The sequence below is a fragment of the Talpa occidentalis genome, unplaced genomic scaffold (assembly GCF_014898055.3).
Source record: "Talpa occidentalis isolate TD23 unplaced genomic scaffold, MPIMG_talOcc4v2.1 talOcc4.4, whole genome shotgun sequence".
Taxonomy (NCBI): domain Eukaryota; kingdom Metazoa; phylum Chordata; class Mammalia; order Eulipotyphla; family Talpidae; genus Talpa; species Talpa occidentalis.
Window position 1 is genome coordinate 141688517 of NW_023604295.1, and position 21480 is coordinate 141709996.

The window sequence follows — 21480 nt, forward strand, 5'->3', positions numbered from 1 at the left end:
ACAAGCTAAGCCTTCTGACATCCCAATATGCTGATCATTTTTCCTGTCTGGAATATCATTACTCCCAGTGAAGCTGCTGGACAAATTAGAAAATTATTTCATCTACTCAGCACAGAGTTTTCAGTCTTCCTCTTACTGTATTAAATGTACATTTATGAACATTCAGTAAATATCAAGCTGTCCATCAGATTTAAATTAAGAGTGGTATTGAGAAAGTATAGCATGTTTTTCTAACTATAGTTAATCATAGTTGTTCATCCAGCTTGTAGAGAATTAAGAGGCACAATTAATGTTGTTGATTGACTGATAAATGTTATGGAGGCAGAAATGAAGGCAACTTAATATACCCTAAGGGGTGGGGGGGTGTAGTTAAGATATTTTCTCTTTCTCCAGTCTTTCTATAGAGTCTTTATAAATGTTAAAAGCATTTTAAAACTCACTTAGCACATTGAATTTCAGAAATATTTAAAGTTTTCAAGAATTTGGGTTTTTCTGTGTTCTTTTTTACCATCTTTGCTAACACATTTTAAATTGCTAGCTGAATCTTTACTCCTTCATATTATAGTACATATGTAATTACTGCAGTCTTCTTTTTTAAGGATGTGTTACAAGAAAGCATACAAAATCAACACATAGTTAGTACTTCTCTAGAAATGATTTGTCCTTAAATACATGATGCCTTAGAATTGTACAGTTGTTTTAAACCTTTGATGAATTCATTCCCTTTCAGCCCCTTGGAAAACAACTGAAATTACATATATTTTAATATCACTCTCTTTGAGTTATTTCACACTGAAATGTTCTTAGAAGTTATAAATTCACAACAATAAATGACTCTATCAACCCTAAAATATATGACCATTAAACTACTTTTTTTTTTTTTGATTCATGAACTCATCAGACAATAACTGGAGGGCTGGTGCCATTAATATATCTTTAGTAAAAACACTAAAATCAAGGAATATGTTCAAAAAAAGCCATTAATGCAATTATGCTTCCATCTCAAATTTTTATGATTAGGTGCATGAACCAAGAAATAACTATCCTCCTTGTCATTAATATCCCTGCCTAATGAAGTATATCTAAAGTATTACTTTACTTTTAATTCTCAGTTTATTTAATTTAGGGACCCAAACACGCAAACCCATGTTTGCATACACACATTTCTACTTAGAGTGATTCATCACTGCCATCGTGGATACCTGTTCTACATCCTATTTAGTGTTTAATATCAAACATGTTGATTTTTGATATAAGAGCTGGGTAGCCCATATATAAATGCTCAATGGCAATGCCTGATGTTTGAAAAGTAAAAAGAGGAATGAATGATAGGGAACAGGACAGACTGCTGGGTGCCCTGGAGGCTGGTGAGCCTCCCATGATCTGAATGAGGCAGGGGCATAACATGGATCTTGACCTCTGCAATGGACAAAATACACTCAGTCTTTGCTCTGAAAATCTTTAATTCTTCTGTATGGCTTCTAGAGAATTTCTTAAATCACATAAAATGCACATTTAACTGGCACAAGCATGCTCATATATTCTCCGGCCCTTACAGAATTGAGTCTAAACTCCTTTTGTTATAGGACAGGGAGAGGGGCAGCCCAAAACCCCGCAAACCTGCCTATTCTAAATGGGTTCTGCCATCCGCCGCATCAACACAAAACATAGGAGACTTTAATGGGAAGGAACTTTAATTAAACTAGGAAACAACACAGGTAAGGCAAAGAGTCTAGTTTCTAAATGAAGCACCCAAAGTTACCCATCCCCTCATGGGTAAAAGTCCATCCATATGGGATTGGCCCAGAACAAGGCCCCAAAGCCTGCCACAAGTCTAAAGCATCTTCCAGTGGGGACCCACAGAAAAGGGTCACAAACAACCAGACAAGCCCGGAAGGAAAAGAGCAAAATCAACATCAAGATAAAAGCTGCCATTGTCACCTCCCCACGGGTCTCACCCACATCTGTGTCACCCAGTCCACGACCAAAAGACAAGCGCAGTTTCTTCACGTGTCTCTAGGCTCCATGCGCCTCCTCCAGGTCTCCTTGCTCCATCCTGCTTCCTTCCTCCGTCTCTTCCTGCAGCTTCTTCTCTTCCTGCTCAGCTCCACCCTTCCTTGGGTGGGGCAGGGAACCTCCCCCTTTCCTGGGGACCACCCTGTTGCACTTTGTAAGATGTCTATGAATTGACCCTATTTACTTCTCAGCCCTTGTCCTGACACTAGCTCTGCCCATACCATGCTTACTGCCAAAAAGAGAAGCTGTGCTCTCGCTGCTTAGCTTGTTGGGGAGACAACTGCTCTCTTCACACACTGGGTCTGTGAGAAGGCTCAGCTCATGCCTCAGACCCCAGGATCAGACTAGAGGTCTCCCACATGCCTCTGCTTCAATCTCTGTAGACTCCGTCTTAATCTCAATAATTTATCAGAACATTTTGTTAAAGTGTTTGCGTCCCTCGCTAGACTATAAGCGCCTCAATGTCAGAGTCTATGTCTTATCCAAACCTTTCTATTGCCTATACCTTCTTTGGCATATAAGTTAGACCAGTTCCTGGTTCCCAGTATGTACTCAGTTAATTATGATCTTAAACCATCACTCAGCCTCAAAGAGAGATAAGGCCTATTTCCATGTCACTCAACTTACGTACAATTATATTCCTTCTGCTTTGTGGTTACCTATATGATCAAATTTGATTTCCTCAATCAAATGATCCCTTTGGTTTCTGAGAACCAAAACAAAGAGAAAGGAAGGAATCTGTGGGGTCATCAGTTCAAACAGAGGTCAGGTCAGATCCGTTCCGCCTTCCTCTTTGACCTTCTACCCTATCTCTTCCCTCTTCACTGTGCCCCCAAGTCATGAAGTCCAAGGGAAGATGAAGTTGCCAGAAATGTCTAGGGCCCTGATAACTACTCTCCCTTGAGGCATGACAGAGGCTTCATCACAGACATTTACCCACGCAGGCTCACACGCCTCCCAGCATGCCAAGAATTACACTCCGTGGCAGTTGCAGTTTGGAAACTACGCCTACCTAGAAACATTTTGAAATGCCAAGTTGTTTTAAACTTGTATGATTAATTCAAATAATAACCTTTCACTAATACCATCAGCTCTTGATTGTTCACAAGCCATTATGAAAGGTGTGAGCTCCCTGCTTGTCATCCCATCCCCCAACCCCCTCTGGGCTCTTTGGCGGCTCTGCCAGAGGGAGGATCCTGAAAACAAAGAACTGCAACTTAAAATCAATCCATTGTTCCACATGTTTTCTGCTCTGAAAAAGATTCCGTAGAGAAAAATACGGTTGGGGAACTAGAGTGGAATTATCTGTACTCTGCCTACTGCTGATCCCAGTGCAAATGGAGTCCAAAGGTACAAAGGTAATGTTAAAAAAACAAACAAACAGCTCTTATCAGTAGCCACAATAGCCCTGTAATTATTTTAACATTTGATCTATTTTTATTTCTAAGTAAATTGTAGAAGTCCTTTGTAAGATTCTTCTAAAATTTTATTTTCTAAAGAGGGCATCCATACTCTGTGGTCCAGAGTCACTGACATTTGAAACATATTGACTTGGGTTCAGAGTTTCCTGAATAATTGATCCTTTACCTAGAAGAATAACCCAGTGTTAAAACAAAAGGAGATCTGGACCTTACCTGGGCCCTTCCTCTCTTAAAGGGAAAAAACAGAATCTCCCCAAACCATATGTTACAGGACAACCCAAATGTGAAATGGGTTGGCCTGAGGGTGGTTTTCACCCATGCTTAAAAAAAGAAATAAGGAGATCCTACTGCAGACACACACTAAAGGTTAATATAAAGTTTTTTTTTTTTTTTAAAAAGGGGAAATGAAGATGTTACAGGGCAACCCCGATATAAAACGGGGTGCCTGACTGTGGGTCCTCACCCACGCGCTTAAAAGGGACTTATTAATACTCAACTACAGGCACACATGAAAGGTTAATAAAAGTTTTATTTACAAGGGAAGGGGAAATGAGGAAATGTACAACTCAGAGAGAAAAGAGGGAGATAAAGTCTTAAATGCGTCCTACCCGTTCTGCTGACCTGGAATCCCAATGGCACACAGAGAGCTGGCGGAGAGCCAAGCGCCGTTGAAGCCAAGAGAGAGAGACCCAAGGCCCACATGTCTGGTTTTATACCAAACCTGGCTGCTTAACTCTGCCCTCAGGTCCCAGCAACCCTCCCTTTGGTGATGATGGGGTTTGTCATTTCCAGAGTCTTGATGGCTTTGGTCTGAGTGGGGGTGGAGTCCACAAAGCCTGTATGGGATTAGCTCAGGACATCCTTCCCCCTAACAAAGAGAGGAATAACTCAGGGAGAAAGAGAGAGAGAAATCGGTGAATGTGTCCTACCAATTCCACTGAACTGGGACCCCAAGAGCATGATGAAGGCTGGTGGAAAACCAACACCCCAGACCCACATGTCTCAGATTAGGCACCATGCCTGACCTGACTGCCTAAATCCACCCTTCCACCCCAGCAACCCTCCCTTCCATGGTGATGACATTATGGGATTTGGAGTCCTTGGTGTCTTGGATCTCTTTGGCCTGGGGTGGGGGTGGGGTCCATAAAATCTGAGTTTGTGGAGTTCGTTCAGGACATCCTCTCCCCCCAACACACATGCCTCTGCCTTGGTGCTCAGCCATACTGGGTGGGCAGGAGCACTCACTGGCAGAACTGGCATGGAGACCAATGTCTCTTCATTTCTGCTCGGAATGAATATTGCAGAATCAGCTGCATTATAGTCTTCTGACCAATACATGAAATTTATGCAACATTATATTATCCGTAATTGTTTCTCACTTCTTATCAACATCTTTGAAAAACACTATCTTTCCTTGGGAAAATACCGCGTATTTATTCATGTCTTTTACAGGGAATGAATTGTACAGGTGCAGTTTGGGCAATTATTATGACTCTTTCCTCAGACTCTTTTCTGCTTTACTCATCATGCTCACTAGGGAACAGCCATTCCGTCTTCACTCTTTCTTTTATACCCAGGCTTCCATATATTATGTTGGAATCATAAATAGATTCTGAGGCTCCCCACATGTCCGGCTCATCAGGTGTTAGAGCAAATGTTAATGTTAGTATCCTTGTTCTTTTGGAAAAATGATGACGTGCTAAAATGCTAGCAAGTTGAAAATGCTTAGATATGCAGAACTAAATATTTTTTGCAAGGATAGCTCTCTCTTTAAATATTATCCATAGCACTTTTATTCCCTACATCTATCTGGCAGTAATTTTCCAAGAGAAATATAAATCCTAAAATGAATTCATTTGTTTCATTGGTTGTTCTAAAGAAAAAAAAAAAATTAAGACCTAATGGAAACACAAATGCTATGGAAAGTTCTGTTTTACTTTATGAAGAAACCTTTGCTCGAACCATTATCAGCAGGAAATTCTCCACTGATGAGGGATAGCAGTAATTAGCCATTGTTTTTCTCTTCTATGGAATCATCTATAATTTCTTCTCTTAGTTCAGTAGGTACAATACATATTAGGTTCCATCTTTTCCTTAGATATTTTAAAATATAGTAAGATGATCTTCTTCCAGTTAATATACATGAGAGTGGGAATTATTCTCAATTTTATTTTTCTCAATTATTCTCAAAACTCTCTCACACTCCCTAATTGTTGGAATGGTAAGAACATGTCCCTCTGTATATCCCAATACACTTTGTCAAGGTCGATGGAGAAAACATGCTGGTTCTCCTATTTCAAAATTGGGTTTAATTCCAGGTCTGTCTCTATAGCAGACACTGGAGAAGTGAATAATCTGGAACATTCTGAGGGCAGGATTTGCCCTCGTGGATGTATATTACTAGAGCCATATCAAGAACTGCAATTTTTTGGTGCTTGGCTGTAAAGACGTCAGGGGCAATTGGCGCACCCAACCTTTCTATGGAGCTGATTTTATGACAATGCACCTAGGAACACTTTACCTCCCACAGGCTGATTTACAGGAGAATGAAAATGTCCTCCCACTTCAACACCTGGCACCAGGAATGATGCTTATATTTAAACTCTTTAGTTTTTAGTGATTGTACTTGTCTTTTATAAACAAAATCCAAAGTCCTATTTTCAAGACTTTATGAAATGTGGTTAGTGATTTTCTTTACTAAAGACTCATATTTATGGACCAAGTACTTACGATGATTTCAGTGTCTACATGTATGTTGGCTAAGAAGGGTTTTCTTCGTATTTGGATTACTACAGAAATATTCAAGCAGCTTCAAGTAATACTGTTTGGTTGGCCCCGTTGCTGTCACTTTCTTTTCCAAATTGGGGCAAGAGGCGGTAAAGACAGGACAGGACTATGATTGGTCCAAGCAGAGCCAATTGGAAGACTTTGTCCAGAAAGTTCCAGTGAACCTGCCAAACCAAACGGCAGACTAATGAATGTCCTAAAATCACCATCACTCCCCAATTTCATGTTTTAGCAAGATAATAAAAACATGAGTAGAGAAAAATCTATGATCTTACATGATGGAACTTCAAGGAAATATTCCCCCCATTCCATTTCTGTGCATGAAAACGGCAAAACCCTTCACGAAGATGGGCTTAGAAAAAAACATCTCCCAGTTCTTACTTCTAAACACAGTCATAGTGAAGACTTATTTATTTGAATTTCCAAAGAATGAACAAAATGCATTCTTTTTAATGTTTCCCTGCTGCTCCTGAAAATAAATGACCCTGCCAAGATGTGCAATGGCGCTATCCATACCCGTGATAGGTGCTTTGTTGAACTGCCTCACTTGCTGGTATAATTTCCAGGAGTTAGGCTTCTAGGCATAAAATATTCTATGTTTGTCCTGAATATTTTGCAGTGTGAGACAAGCTGGGTACAATTTATGCTTCAGTGTGTCCTACAGCAACTGAGATGTCATATTGCACAATGCTGAAGGTAAATCCACAGTAATTCATTGTATACCTTCAGAGTGGGTCACTTTTACCTTTAATGTTGTTAAATGGTTCCTTTACCTCTGAGGGATTATTTGCATATATTTAACAGAATGCAGACCTGGCCACATTTGTTTCTAATGTCTAATTAAATGTGAAGGAACCTTGACTCTAATATTATGCTTTAAATTTAACTCTGGTGAACTGTGACTGAAAATGATATTACAGTCTATTAGGTATGATCTGGAAAAATAAGCATGTAATTTGTAGTATTATTATTACAACCCTTTTTACTGCATATGTTTCAGACGCTATTATAAAATGAATGTCACAACCATTACAATTTTGACATTTTAAATGAAACTGGATGAGGAGTCATAAAATTTAAATAAAAGAATATTCCATACTATTAAAGTTAAGGCCTATTCATTTCCCCATAAACTTGAAAGTCTGTATTTAATCTGTTTAGCTAGTTAACTAATCGGTTTTTGTTAATGCTGTGGCAGATAATTTTGCGTGGTATATGAAGCACTTCTTATTTAGTGAAGATTAACCATTAAAGTTTAATTGGCATTCACAATTTAACAATAATCTCCTGTACAACAGGCTTGCATTTGCGATTTTTAAGTGTTACAAGAAAATAGGCGAACATCAGTTTTTGAAGGTTCCCCAAAGTTTCTTAGGTGACAGTTGTCCCAGAAATAATGCTATTTTCAGTTTCATTTTTTCAACTTTCATATTGAAGCACTCAAAGAAGTTTCTAGAAATGTCCTGAGGTGATGACTGGGGGCAACATTGTTTTTGTGCAGGAAATGCAGAAACAATAGATGAAAAAAGAATTGCGGAGGCTGGCTAGGTGTGCTCAGTGAGTGGTGTGTGTTTGGAGGAATAAGATTGACCTGATTCCTTCTTATAGGGATAAGCACTATCACTGAATTAGACAGGGAACAGCCGAGGGGGAAGGAGGAAGTGAGAAGACTCAGATTATCTTAATAAACTTCAATCAAGAGATGTTTTTGCAGCACCTACTACACACTCTGGCGATATGACCGGTGCCCAAAAAAGTTATCTTTCTCACATAAGTGTTGGTGGATATTTTTATGCACTGTGATGAGTAATTTGAAACTGAAACAACAAAAATGCAGTTTGGAACATGACCCTTCCGTTAATTATTTGAGCCACACTTCTTTGCTAAAACAGATCATAGTTTTCAAGTATTGGAAGACTATTTCCTCAGGTTTTTTGATATTCAAAATATTAAACTCAGTATCATGGTTTTTTTTAAAGATTTATTTTATTTATACAAGAACTGGGGTACAGGCCAGATGTGCGGGAGGGTGAGAGGATTCAACAGAGACAGAGTGGGGAATAGAACAGGAAGACTGATGAAATACACTGCTGAGAGGAGCAGTGGGTGAGACAGGAGAGGTCTGCTCCACCATGTGGGCTGCTCCATGGCTGGCGGGGATCGAACTGGCACTGCAGAGGCTACGGACAGCTTCACAGAACTGCGCTCAACTACCTGCACCATCAGGGAGGCCCAGTATCATCTTAAGGTAGATCAAGCATAATCTGTTATTCATCTTAAATCCAGATGATCAATTAAGAGTGTAGTTCAAACCCTGTCTAGCAGTATTTTCCAATTTTCATAGTGTAAATTCCTCCATCCTGGTTGATCCTTAATGCTATCAGCGTGGAAGTATGATTGATCCTTAATGCTATCAGCGTGGAATGTGGAAGTAGAAAGAGATTCTTAGAGTTGCCACCATAATCTAGGATTATACCATGCAGAGTATTGATATAGGTAATCAATCTTAAGAGCTTAGAGAGAAGTAAGCAATACTACTACACTAATGAAGTGATGAGTTTTGAGTAATTGCTTTTGTATTTAATGTTGTTTAGTTTTACATATATAGTTTCATTGTTTAATCATCTTTGTGTGTAACATCTGGTTCACAAAATCCTGGTAATTTAGTAATCTACATTAAGTATCTAGGATAAGTCAGTTAACCCCTTCTGCTATGTAGAGAAAGGCATTTGAGAGGCAAGAGTAGAAACTTGAAGCTCTGATGATCGTCTGAAATAAAGAAAGAGAAATGGTGATGGCTTTGTTACAGGGCAGGGAGAGGGGCAGCCCAGACCCCGCAAACCTGCCTGCTCTAAATTGGTTCTGCCATCCGCTGCATCAACACAAAACATATGAGACTTTTATGGGAAGGAACTTTAATACAACTAGGAAACAATACAGGAAAGGCAAAGAATCTAGTTTCTAAATGAAGTACCCAAAGTTACCCGTCCCCTCGTGGGTAAAAGTCCACCCAAGCAGGATTGGCCCAGAGCAAAGCCCCAAAGCCTGTCACAAGTCTAAAGCATCCTCCATGGGGACCCGCAGAAAAGGGTCAGAAGCAACCAGACAAGTCTGGAAGGAAAAATGCAAAATCAAAATCAAGACAAAAACCGCCATTGTCAGCTCCCCCCGGGTCTCTCACCCACATCTGTGTCACCCAGTCCATGACCAAAAGGCAAGTGTAGTTTCTTCATGTGTCTCTTGGCTCCATGTGCCTCCTCCAGGTCTCCTTCTGGCTCTCCATCCTGCTTCTCGGTCTCCTCTGCAGCTTCTTCTCTGTCTGCTCAGATCCACCCTCCTTTGGGTAGGGCAGAGAACCTGGAACCTCCCCCTTTCCTGGGGACCACCCTGTTACAGCTAGAGCTCAGGTGGAGGTAGTGGAGGTGGGAGGGATTGTCTTGGACACTTGCTCCTGATTAAAATTTGTTTGAACAAAAAAGCAGGAAGAATTGACTGACGGATAGCATATGGAGGTTACACATAATGCGTTCACATTCTCATGTTTGTTTGAATTTGGACCATTTTATTTCTTTGTCAGTTTTTGTCTCTATCTGTAACTGTTTCTGTCACTTTTAAGCAATGTGAATAAATATCAAACAGGTGAGCTTATTTAACAACATTAATCTTATAACACAATTAACACAACATTATTAAAACTGGAGATGAATAAGCACCATTAAAGCAGCATCAGGGATTTGTAGGAATGTAGCTACTGTGTTCTGTTCTCAAACCACTTCAAAATCCAGATGTTCTTTCTTTTGCTGTTCCTTACACATACGCTGATGTTAGTACATTAATTGTTGGGTGTATTGAAAAGAAACGTGTGCAAGCAATTATTTGGAATGATGCAGCACTTTCATAAATTTGATGAAGTCCCACCTCTAAATAAATAATGTTAAGGCTTGCAATGAAGGTATTTTTTGAAAATTCTGGTTCTTTTGATTCAGTCAGATTCTTCTGATTTTCAAATATTGTACGTGTGTTGGCACGTGAATATACATTTTCTTTCAGGAGGGATTGCATGCTTACCAAATATTAACATAAAGAAGTGATTATGTAAAGATGGAAAAGTTTACAAAACCCACATTTATTGTACGAGAGTCGTGGAGTTACACATCTGTTCTTTACGCTTTCATCATGGTGCAGTGTCAGGAATACATCCCATGTCTTTTCAGTAATTAAAGAAATTATGGCTGTCTCCAGATGCTCCATGAACATGCCCTACAGTCTCTGGGTGAGTGTTAGAAAATTTCTATAAGCAATGATTAGATTCACCCTCAAATTACAATTCAGATTAGAAATATTATCGATAATTGTGTTTATGATCACTCCAAAAATGAGTCAACTTATTTACTGCTGTTTATGATTCAATCTAAGCTTAAGATTGATTCTTCCTGTTTTGTAAACATTTTTCAAGAAGATTGAAATTGACTCCCTGCTTTAACTAAATAATTTTTCACACTATCAGTACCTTTTTGAATATCTTCCACTTAAAGCCAGTAGCAGAATAATGCCTATTTTCAGTAAACTCCAAATAGACATGCATGTTTGAAAAGAGTAACTGATCATTTCTCAGAGAAAATTTAGTATCCCATGGGTCTCTTTGTTTTATCAAATGCATTTTTCTTTCAAAAATAAAAAGCCAGTTAACACTTGTTGACTTTTTTATGACTTCTAATGAAGTAATGTTCAAGTTGGTTTTAATCAATAGTAGCACACATTTAACAAGAGATGTGTATTTTTATTGTTAAATCTTAAGCATATATATATGTATTATTTATTTTTGCATAGAAGAACTGGGGTACAGGCCAGAGGTACAGGAGGGTGAGAGGATTCACCAGAGAGAGACTGGGGAGCAGAACAGGCAGATCTACTGAAATCCACTGCTGAGGGGAGCAGCAGGTGCAGACAGGAGAGGTCTGCTTCACCATATGTGGGTCAGCTCCCTGGCTGGGCATAGAACTCAGGCAGTAGTGGTGACAATGCTGAGACTTAACCTCAAGATCACCAAGGAGGCCCCTTAGGCATATATTCTTAAAGATTCTTCTGTTTTCTCACATACCCACAGCCTGGCTTTTCCCTTGTTGGGTCCCACGCCCTCCCCAGGGAGAACCCCTCCCTCTGCCCCGCCCCCCACCCAATAGAGCAGGTGAAGTACATGTTCTTTGCGCCCACTTTACATCTGCTCCATTTGATGAAACACGTATCAGCTGTAAACTATGGGCCGCAGGAATTAGGGGGTAAGGTCAACACAGAACTTCTCACCATCTGCAGCCTGTGTCCTCTAAATTCAGTGATTCTTCTTTAGTCACAGGTTCAGTACCTCTCTGACGTCTTCTCCTCAGCCCTATTCTTCAGCATAATCTATTTAGTCGGACTTCCTCTTATTCCCAAACCATCACTTTTGCCCAGCTTTCCTGTGTCTCCTGTGACCTGGGGGCAGGCATTAAACACCATCCTAAACCTTTGCCTCACTGGCTCACCCCACATGCCAGTCAATGACTCCAGGGGAATCCCGCTACTGACTCTGTTTTCATTCCAAGTGGCCAAAGGTTATCGAAGAAAGTCAAGAAAACATCTATTAAAAAATCATGCTATCTAATGCCAGCTGGGCCCTCACTGCTACTTGCAATCCTTTTATCCTTACCTATTGATTAGACATCAAAATTCTGAAAAATCCATTTGGGCAGTCAGAGAAGTTAAAAGGTTGGTGGGTGCAAGCTCCTGGAGTCAGAGAATGGACGAAGGGAAGCCCCAGAGCAGGCTGGTCTGAGAAGGGAGTGACAGACAGGACCCAGGGGGGTCGGGTCAGAGGAGAGCCCAGAACAGCCTGCTTGGCAGGAGCAGTGCTGCTATTTGCACATGCTCGGATGTCTGTGCCCAGAGCCGACAAAGATAAATTCCACTGTGGTTGAACAAATAGGCTTTCCTTATCCTCAGCCAATAAATATCCCATATTCTGAATAGGCTCCCAATTGACTTCTTGGTACAATTTGAGTTGATGGTCTGCACAGCTGTGTAGAAATGAGGGCTTGGGTTACATACAGACAACCTCTGACTATAATTGCCCCATTACAGGGGTGATCAACTGAGACGCCATTGCCAAAAGTCCCTCGTTGTGAACTCCCTGAGACCGGATACAGACTGTTTTTGATGGAAGGCCAATTGCTCAGGGATTTACTGCCCTTAGCGGTTCTCTAGAAGGCAACGAGGCTTGCTTTCAGGGCACAAGGAAGAAACCATCTGTTTGCTCAGACCTTTGCCTGAGTGCAAACCTCATAGTCCCCAGGGGCTTTGATGATGTTGTTGTTATTGTTATTCTTCATTATTTATTGATCATCAGAAATACATAATGTACTGAGAGATGATAATGTTCATGGGAAATACAGTTTATGTGTATGAAAAATGCTCAATCTAATACACTCTCTATAATGTCTGGGAGGATAGTGCTTCTTACCTGGTAACTGATGGAGTTGTCTAGTCAGAGGTAGTAGGTCCTTTTGCTTTTCCTTTAGATAAGATTAAAAATAAATAAATAAACCTCTCCAATGATTGGAATATTTTCCCAAATCATCTAACAAGGGAACAGCTCAGAGAACTTGTTCTTTGATCTAGGTCTGCTTAGATTGCCTACCTCACCCCTCACTCTTGCTTCCCTTTGTTCATTCACTCCTATATTAAAGAAATAGTTATAATCGCATAGTATATGTCAGACTTCATGAAACTAGAGATTAATGAACTACTGTCATTATCTCAAAAGCTCATTGAAGAGAAGTCAAGGATTTTTGCCATATATCACCTCTCATCTTGATAGAAATGCACAGAAGTTGTCCTAAAGATTAATAACCTCATTATTTGTATTGTGGTTAAGATCCTTAATAGTGCAATTACAAGAATATTTATTATTTATAAAATGGATAACATTAAGGGGAAATTGTTTTAAATTTTTTCTTACAGTCATTGATATTGTAATTCTAAATTTAGAGAGAGTAGAAGACTTTTTTTTTAATTTAAATAGTGTTACTTCTCTCTAAAGGGTAAAGCTTTTCTTAACTCTAATCTGGTTCTGATCCCATCCTACGACAATGTCTTTGTCTTAATTTTTACAGTGAAATCTCCCAACATTCAAGGATAGGTGAATATCTGCAAATTAATCATTAACTAAAGTGAAACTAAACATGTATTGAAATATTAAGCTCCTATAAAATATAATTAGCATTAATTTGATCTATTTTATTAATTAAAATGCAATGAGTGCTATATTTTAAATGTAGTCATGTGTTTTGACATTGCATTATATGGAAAGTTTTCTACTCTGCATTGTGGTATGAGAAATTTTCAATAGTTGCAACAATTTGTCCATGCTTGTTTTCTGTGACCTTTGTAGGCATCAGTGTCATTACAGGGGTTTACTATCTACTTTTGAATACTGAGAGTTCAATGGAGAGAATAATAAAGGAAGACAAATCCATTTTTACACACGTAGCAATATGGACAGTTTTCTTTTTTTTCCTCAGTCATAATAATAGTTATTCACCAAGCAACTTGATTATCACCACTGAGTTTCCAAATGGTTAGAATTGACCAAAGTCTGTATATCATCCAGTGGGCTGACCGAACCCATTCATGGAATTGATTTGATTCAAGGAAAGAATTGTCATCTCAATGTTGCCTTGAATAAGCATATGTGAGAGGCAAAAATATCTGAGCAATCTCCACATTTTTGTGTAATTTTCTTCCTTAATATTATAATTTTATTGATTTCAAATTGTAGAGTATCAATTATGGTCAAAATGTATCCAATAATTAAGTGTTCTTTTATGTGAACTCCATTGTGAAACTTTAACATTTTAGAAATGCCCAGCACATTCTGTTCCAGAAGTGTGAATCATTCTGTGATATTTACAAGCATTTCTTGAGCCAATTTCTTGTAATTCCTCCCAAATGAGATTTTGGGGCATGAACTTGCCATCTAAAATATCTAGAATTTAACTGTCATTTAAGTATTCATTAAATTTTCATCAACAAATAATTATTGAGTTAGTACAAAGTACAATTAGTATTACAATGCATTAGACATATATACAGGGCTGAATAATTGTCCTGTATTTTCCATTATTCGGTTTAGTGAGATCATCACCATTGAAGCCATATCTCACCTATAAGGTCTTGCTGTAAGTGTAAGACTCAGGAAGATTGTGTTTGCTTCGGCAGCACATATACTAAAATTGGAACAATACAGAGAAGATTAGCATGGCCCTGCGCAAGGATGACACGCAAATTCGTGAAGAGTTCCATATTTTTACACATGCAATTTGCAGCAACATGGATGGCGCTGGAAGGGATCATGCTCAGCGAAATAAGCCAGAAAGAAAAAGAAAAATACCGGATGGTCTCACTCATAGCAGGGATATAGAAAACTTAAATAAGGGACCAGGAAAATGAATAACTATAAGAAAGTGAAAATCAAAATCAACAAAAAACTATGAACCAGAGACACTCTATGGGGAGTAGGGGGCGGGAGGGGAGGGATTGGGGTCAAAATAAGGGGGTTGCAATTGTATGGGGAATATAAAAATAAAATTTATTATAAAAAAAAAGAAAGAAAAGCAGCCCTTATAGAAAAAAAAAAAAAGACTCAGGAAGATTGCCTGAATTTCTACCCCTTTAAACTCTTGACTATGTGGTTTCACGCAGTGCACCATCTTCTCAGTCACACATGGATGTCTCTTAACATGTTTGTATACCAAAATAAGCAGAAGTGATTAATTCTCCCAAAAAGAGAGCTAATGAGGGAAACACATAAAGCAGCTTATAAGATGACTTCCAGGCACCTTTGCCTTCTGGTATTCATGCCTTGCATAACCCTTCTCACAAATAGGCTATCACAGAGGCAATAGGATGACACTTCAAAGGTTAGGATTTAAACATTGGTTTCCATACTAGGCTATCCCTCTCCCTCTCCCTTCTTCTCTCTCTTCCCTTCCTTCTTCCCCTCCCCCTCTCATTGCTTGCTTTGGGGTACTTAGCCTGCCATGACTTGAAGCAGCCCTGTAGAGAGACCCACAAAACAAAGAACCAAGACCTGCCCTAACAACAGTCAACTGAGGGTCCTTGCAAGCACATGCCTTTCTCCGTCATCAAGTGGACTTTTAAATAAGTCAGTGAGTCCACAGCCCTGGCCTATAGTTTGAGTGAAATTCTGTAGGACATCTGAGCCACAGACACTCATCTTAGTTAATGTTAAATGTTAAAGTTTCTCAGTTAAGGCTGCATAAAAGAACATTTAATTAATGCATACTTTTTGGCTATACTTGCTCCTTTTAACCCATGACACAGAGACAATGTTTGTTATTATAAGCTCCTAAGGTATGCTAAGTTCTTATCTTTCTTACCTCAATAACTTTTATTCTTCATTTGCACAACAATCCAAAATGGATTTTCCTGGAAGAATATCACTCCAGGACAACAGTCTTCTAAGTGTTGACTTAGGACCCCATGGTCTTTCCATGCTGATAGCGCCCTCCTGGTTGTTCTTTTCATTCAGCCACCAGGGATGGGGAGAGGTCACCAAGAGTTGGAGATTCATTTCTGCAGGGAGGGAGATGGTAGGGCTGGAAATCACCTACATCAACTCTCTGCATAGTCCATTGACCAGAACTTAGGAGGGCTGAGAAATGTATTCTGTGTACCCAGAAATAAGAAGGAAATGCTTTGGTAAATAATTTCTCAGTCTCTACCACATGAGGCATAGGATGACAGGGCCACAATAGAAAAGGGTGAGAGAGAGAGAGGGAAGCATCATCATATCACAAGCAGAGGAGACAGCTCCTTGGTACTCCATGGGAATGGACAGACCACATTCGGATAACTAGCACATTGTTTTTTCTGTGTAGTGAGTGAAGAAAAAATTTGAAAAGTAACAGGAAGCTAATTATGAAGAAATAAAATACATGTCTTTTAGAGATGTAACTACACCTCAACCTAAAAGATTTTGAGATTCAGAAGTATTGATGCCAATTACCCAGGTCAGATTCTAACAAGATACAAAGGCTGTCTCAAGCATGACAGTATTCACACATGCAAGTGAGTCAAAGAAGCTTTGCAAATACCTCTCTGATTGCACGTAAGTGACAAACTAGTTCCTTCAGATAACGCTACAGCACTCTTCCAAAGTAGAGGACTGAAATCAAAAGCTCATTTCCAATACCAAAAATTTTCACTAACAAATAATTTGACTGCCAACACATTGCCAATATTGTACTTTTAAAGTCTATTTTAATTAGCCAAACTTTTAGCCTCTTTTTGCTATGACTTCTGTTTTCTATGTATTTACATTTCAGTCTAATATATTTTAACATGTCATCCAATGGAGGATAACTCTGATGTGAAACCTTGAAAGAGAGTAGAGAGATCTACATGAAATAAAGGAGGATTTGCATCGCTATGTTGCTTCCTTTCTAAAGCTAAGGATTCCCCTGAATTCTTCCTTCTGCTGGTAGGAAATGAAAGGAACTAAATCCAGAATATTCCTTGCTGATATAAAGACAAAACTACTTCCATAAATTTAATAAAAAATAATTTTATTCCCTTGGTTCAATTCTTATTTGTATAACCATAGTGGTTAAAGTATATAGATCACAGAATTGAAGAGAAAATATTATTTTAAATCTTATAAACTATTAAGAAATATTTTTAAATAACTAAAGGGCCACTTAAACAAATATTTTCAATAGATCTAAAATCTTTTATAATAACAATAACAACTGACAAATCCAGGATTTACTATTATTTTGAAAGCTACCTTTTAAATCCAAGAAGTGGAGTTTAGGGTTTTAATGGAATCTGTTTTATATCAAGTAAGCATTTGGGGGAAAAGCCAGTAAATCTTATTTGACTCTAACACATGAATAGGTATTTCTCAATGAATGTGAAGTCTGCTCTTTCCATTTTTATTTGAATATTAAAACTTTGGAAGAAAATATTAGTTGAGGTGGTTTTGGCCTAGTTTATCACGTTAAAGGATTTTTTTTTAAACCATCAAAATAAAAGGTCATCATTTCTATGTAAATGATTGAAGCGACATTAATTTTAATTATTTATTGAGGTAACAGCTTATACACTGTATATGATTTGGGGTAATGGCTTATATGATTTGGGGGGTACATGCCTTTAGAGATGCATGTTGCCTCACCACACCCACCACCGCACCCATAATCCTCCACCACAGTCTCTTGGGCTCCTCCTCCTCTGGTAGTTTTAGTTCTGCAGATTTCTCCAGTTTGTTTTGGTTTGGCTTTTGTCCATTCCTTTGCTTTGCTTCTTTACATTCTACTTATGAGTGAAATGATCTGTTATTTGCCTTTCACCAGACTTACTTTGTTTAGCATAATCCCCTTCAGTTCCATCTATGTTGTCGCAAATGAATGACAATCATTTTGAAACAATTTAGTTGAGCAAAGAAACAGGACATATCACTACAGTTCTACCAGCACGTCACCTTGTGGCACTTGTAAAAGGCCTGGTGATTTATTTTACTGTAAATTGTTTTTATTAAGATGACGCTGATTTATAACTCTGTCTATGATTCAGAAATATAGACACTCACCTCTTCAGGTGGTGCTGCCATACCACACCCTCCTCCAAGCTGAGAGCACATTGTGAATATTGGGCTTTAAAATTGATATTTTGATTGGCAACCTTTTTGCCTTGTTGGGGTCTGATTTCTGGTTTCATTGTGTTGGTTTTCAGTCTGATGAATCTATGAGAAATGCAGAATGCCAGTCACCTACACAGACCAAAATAATCAGAATCTGAATTTTCAGCAGGATTCCCTAGCTGATTCTCATGCCTGCTTAAATTTGAGAAACTCTGATATGGAGCGTAGTCAAGAACCTGAAAGAGGAGAGCAAGCAACAGATTTTCTGAACAGAGGAAGTTTATACCACAAAAGTGTGCACTTGTGCTGTGTAATTATGAATACAGGAGCCTTTCAGACCCACAGATTTTATATAAATATGTGTATAAATATGTAGTTGATATATAGGCATTGTGTGCAGTCCTGTGTGTGAGTGTGTATTGCACACCCACATAGTCTAATGATGTGATTTACCAGCCCGCAGCAAATTACAATGGGGGATGTTGCTATAAGTAGGGTCCATCTGATAATGGTGACAAATACTATCTAAAAGCCTGAAATGGTTTTTGAAAAATGAAATCAAATTAAAATTCCGGCCGATCAGGAGTCTGGCCTCACTTTGTGCCGAGTTGGACAGCTATAGTGCACTCAGCCGTCCCCAAGGGCATCATCGTATTACAGCAAAATGCAGTAGCTGATGTTTATAGCGATAACCCCAGGGCAGGAAGGAAAGGTTAAATTATGTTCAGTGTTCTTTGCGTAGGAAGATTGGGACATGTCCTTGCACTTTAACAAGATTCTCATCACAGGTAGTTAAAACAAAAAGAATGGTGGTGCTTCTAGATGCTTACCTTCAATTATTTGAAAAAGTTTTTATTTAGAATGCCATTCTCTCCTGATGCTAGATAACCATAGCTTTGTCTTTTTAATTTTTTTAAAAATTGACCATTTACCTTTCTTGGGACTGGATGCTTTCCCGTTGAGAACAGGCAAACTTTGTTTTTTCTTTTCACCTTTAACTTCTTAAAGAGACCACAAAGCTCCTCTTACAGGCTAGCATATGGTGTGGGGAGTAAGAAAAAGACATATTTTAACTACCTCCTTTTTAGTTGTGCTCTCCCCTCTCAACAGAATTCTGATCATTTTCTCTCGTGCTTTACCATTCGCTCCTCTCATTCATTTTTTGAATTTCGCATCTACTTATATATTGTTTAAAATGCATTGCGTGATCCTATGACTCCTCAAACTGGTATCTAACACAACACAAGGAATAAATATGCAGGAAAAAAAAAAAAAGAGATACAAAAATTGCTGAACAACTAAAGATAAGAAATAAAATAATTGGTGTAAAGCATACCCAGGAGCAGTAGTGCTATCCACTGAAGGAAGATCAAGATCATCTATTCCTCTCTTCAAGTGGTAGAATCTAAGGCACTTAAGATCTGAATGAAGTTTCCATAAAGATCCAGCTGTAATAATGACAATTTGAAAGTCGGTTTCACACCTTTCTCTTTCCATGTTAGATTGGAAGGTGCGAGGGGACAGAGGGTGTTTGAGAGGGTAGGATTAGGATTTGGAGAACACCACCAGTGGGGAGATGGGGGGAGACTGGCTGGAATAGAACCATTTCTGGGTTATTCCATGAAATTCTAATTGAGAACTCCAGTGTGGCAGACAGCAGCGGATTCTACTTCTTTGAGCTATGGCCTGTCATTGATATGATATCCAGTTCCTAGGTAATTCTCCCCCTTCTGCTATATTTAAAATTAAATGGCAAATGATCTGCATTAATGAGGGCCCAGAGCACTGTCAGACTCTAGGAGGGAAGTCATACTTATGGTAATTCCGTTTCAATAGGTTGGTCTTGTAAAGAGAATGGCTGACAGCAGGTTATCAAAGCAATTTCCAAATGGACAACTGAGGATGGGCATTCTGATTGAATGGGGACAAAAGAAATGCTTCAAGGACACAGTGAACATACTTTGTAAAATGGGAAGCCCAGCATCACCTCCAAAGTCAAGCAGCATGGAGCAACTGGTGGGAAGCAAAGGAGGACTGAGTAATTCTTTACAAAAACCATGGCAATGGGGAAGCAGCAGCCAGCCACAGGTCCTCGGTTGACAATGACAACCATAATCAGAAGTCACATATCAGAATACATGCACATCCATCCAAGTGGGCTCTCTGCTACCAATGACTGCAGTCTATTCCAAAACAAGAAATTTCATATTCAAAAGATAACAATGATTTAATGCTAATTAACACTAATTTTCTCTTCATATATTTTATCAACATATATCCTGTGTGTCCCATGCTAGTTATGGGGGGTGTTCTTGGAAAGAGAACAAGTCCAGGTCTTGCTGTTAGGGGGAAATGAGGTCCTGGGCTAATCCCATACAGGCTTTGTGGACGCCACCCCCACTCCAGACCAAAGCCATCAGGACATTGGGAAAGACAAATCCCGTCACCACCAAAGGGAGGGTGGCTGGGACCTGAGGGTGGAGTTAAGCAGCCAGGTTGGGTATAAAAACCAAACACGTGGGCCTTGAGGGGCTGGCTGTCACTCGCCTCCTGGCTTCAGGGCTCCTGGCTGGCGGCCAGCTCTCAGAGCGCCATTTGGGATTCCTGATCGGTGGATCGGGTAGGACTCATTTAAAACTTTGTCTCCCACTTTTCTCCCAGAGCTGTACATTTCCTCATTTCCCCTTCCCTTGTAAATAAACCTTTTATTAACCTTTCACGTGTGCCTGCAGTAGAGCATTGATAAGTCCTTTTAAGCACGCGGGTGAGGACCCACAGTCAGGCACCCCGTTTTGTATCGGGGTTGCTCTACAACATTGCCGTGGTAGAGCTTACATCTGAATTCTTAAGTAAGTCAATAGCTTCTCTTCTTTTTGACTGGAAAAAAATATGCCAGTGTTGCTATTCTATGTATCCAAATGTTTTACAACATTTTCCAGCGTTTTCTTTCAGAGTTTTATTTATGTATTGTATCCACACAGTACTATTTGCGTTCATTCATAAGAGATCCGATTTCCTATTACTGTGTTACAAAAAGCCAAGCTCTAACAGAGTGAGGAGTCTTTTAGAAGAAAATATATTTATTTTCTGATGAGGGAGGTGTTCAGCATGGATCCCACCCTGGATGCAAAGGCTACTGTCATCTTGTGGGGTGCAGCACAGAATGAGAGAAAGATGACTCAAAATCCATGTGCAGCAATGAGAAGCCTAGAGGGGCTACATTAGAAGTAACTGCAGCCCCAAAGGCAGTCTTGTATTTACTAGCCCCATACAAAGGTAGGACACATACATAAGGAGTGTAATTGAGTGGAGGAGCAGTTATTGGGGATATAAGCTAGGGTGGAGTGACCAGGGGCTACTGTCTGGGGGGCTCTATTGTTCCTGTTGGTGGAAGCATATTATCTCTCTTATCTGTCTGCTGTTTTCAGTTGATACTGGTTTCCCAGCAAGTTCCTCCTACCAGGACTTTTGCCCTTGGTGAGAGGCCCCTGGATGAACCTACACCTAGCTGACAATCAGGAACTGTGGGCACCAAGGCTATCTTCCCAAGAGCAAGGA

The 21480-nt window shown here is 39.4% G+C and overlaps 1 protein-coding gene and 1 non-coding gene across 4 annotated transcripts in view; both read left to right on the forward strand.

Annotated features, from left to right (window-relative positions):
* The window catches only part of TENM3 (teneurin transmembrane protein 3), a 2290771-nt gene that overhangs the window by 896013 nt on the left and 1373278 nt on the right, over positions 1–21480 (forward strand). The window lies entirely within an intron of this gene.
* LOC119258411 (U6 spliceosomal RNA) lies at positions 14462–14567 on the forward strand. The gene has a single exon (XR_005128253.1). It is a non-coding gene; the product is annotated as a U6 spliceosomal RNA (small nuclear RNA).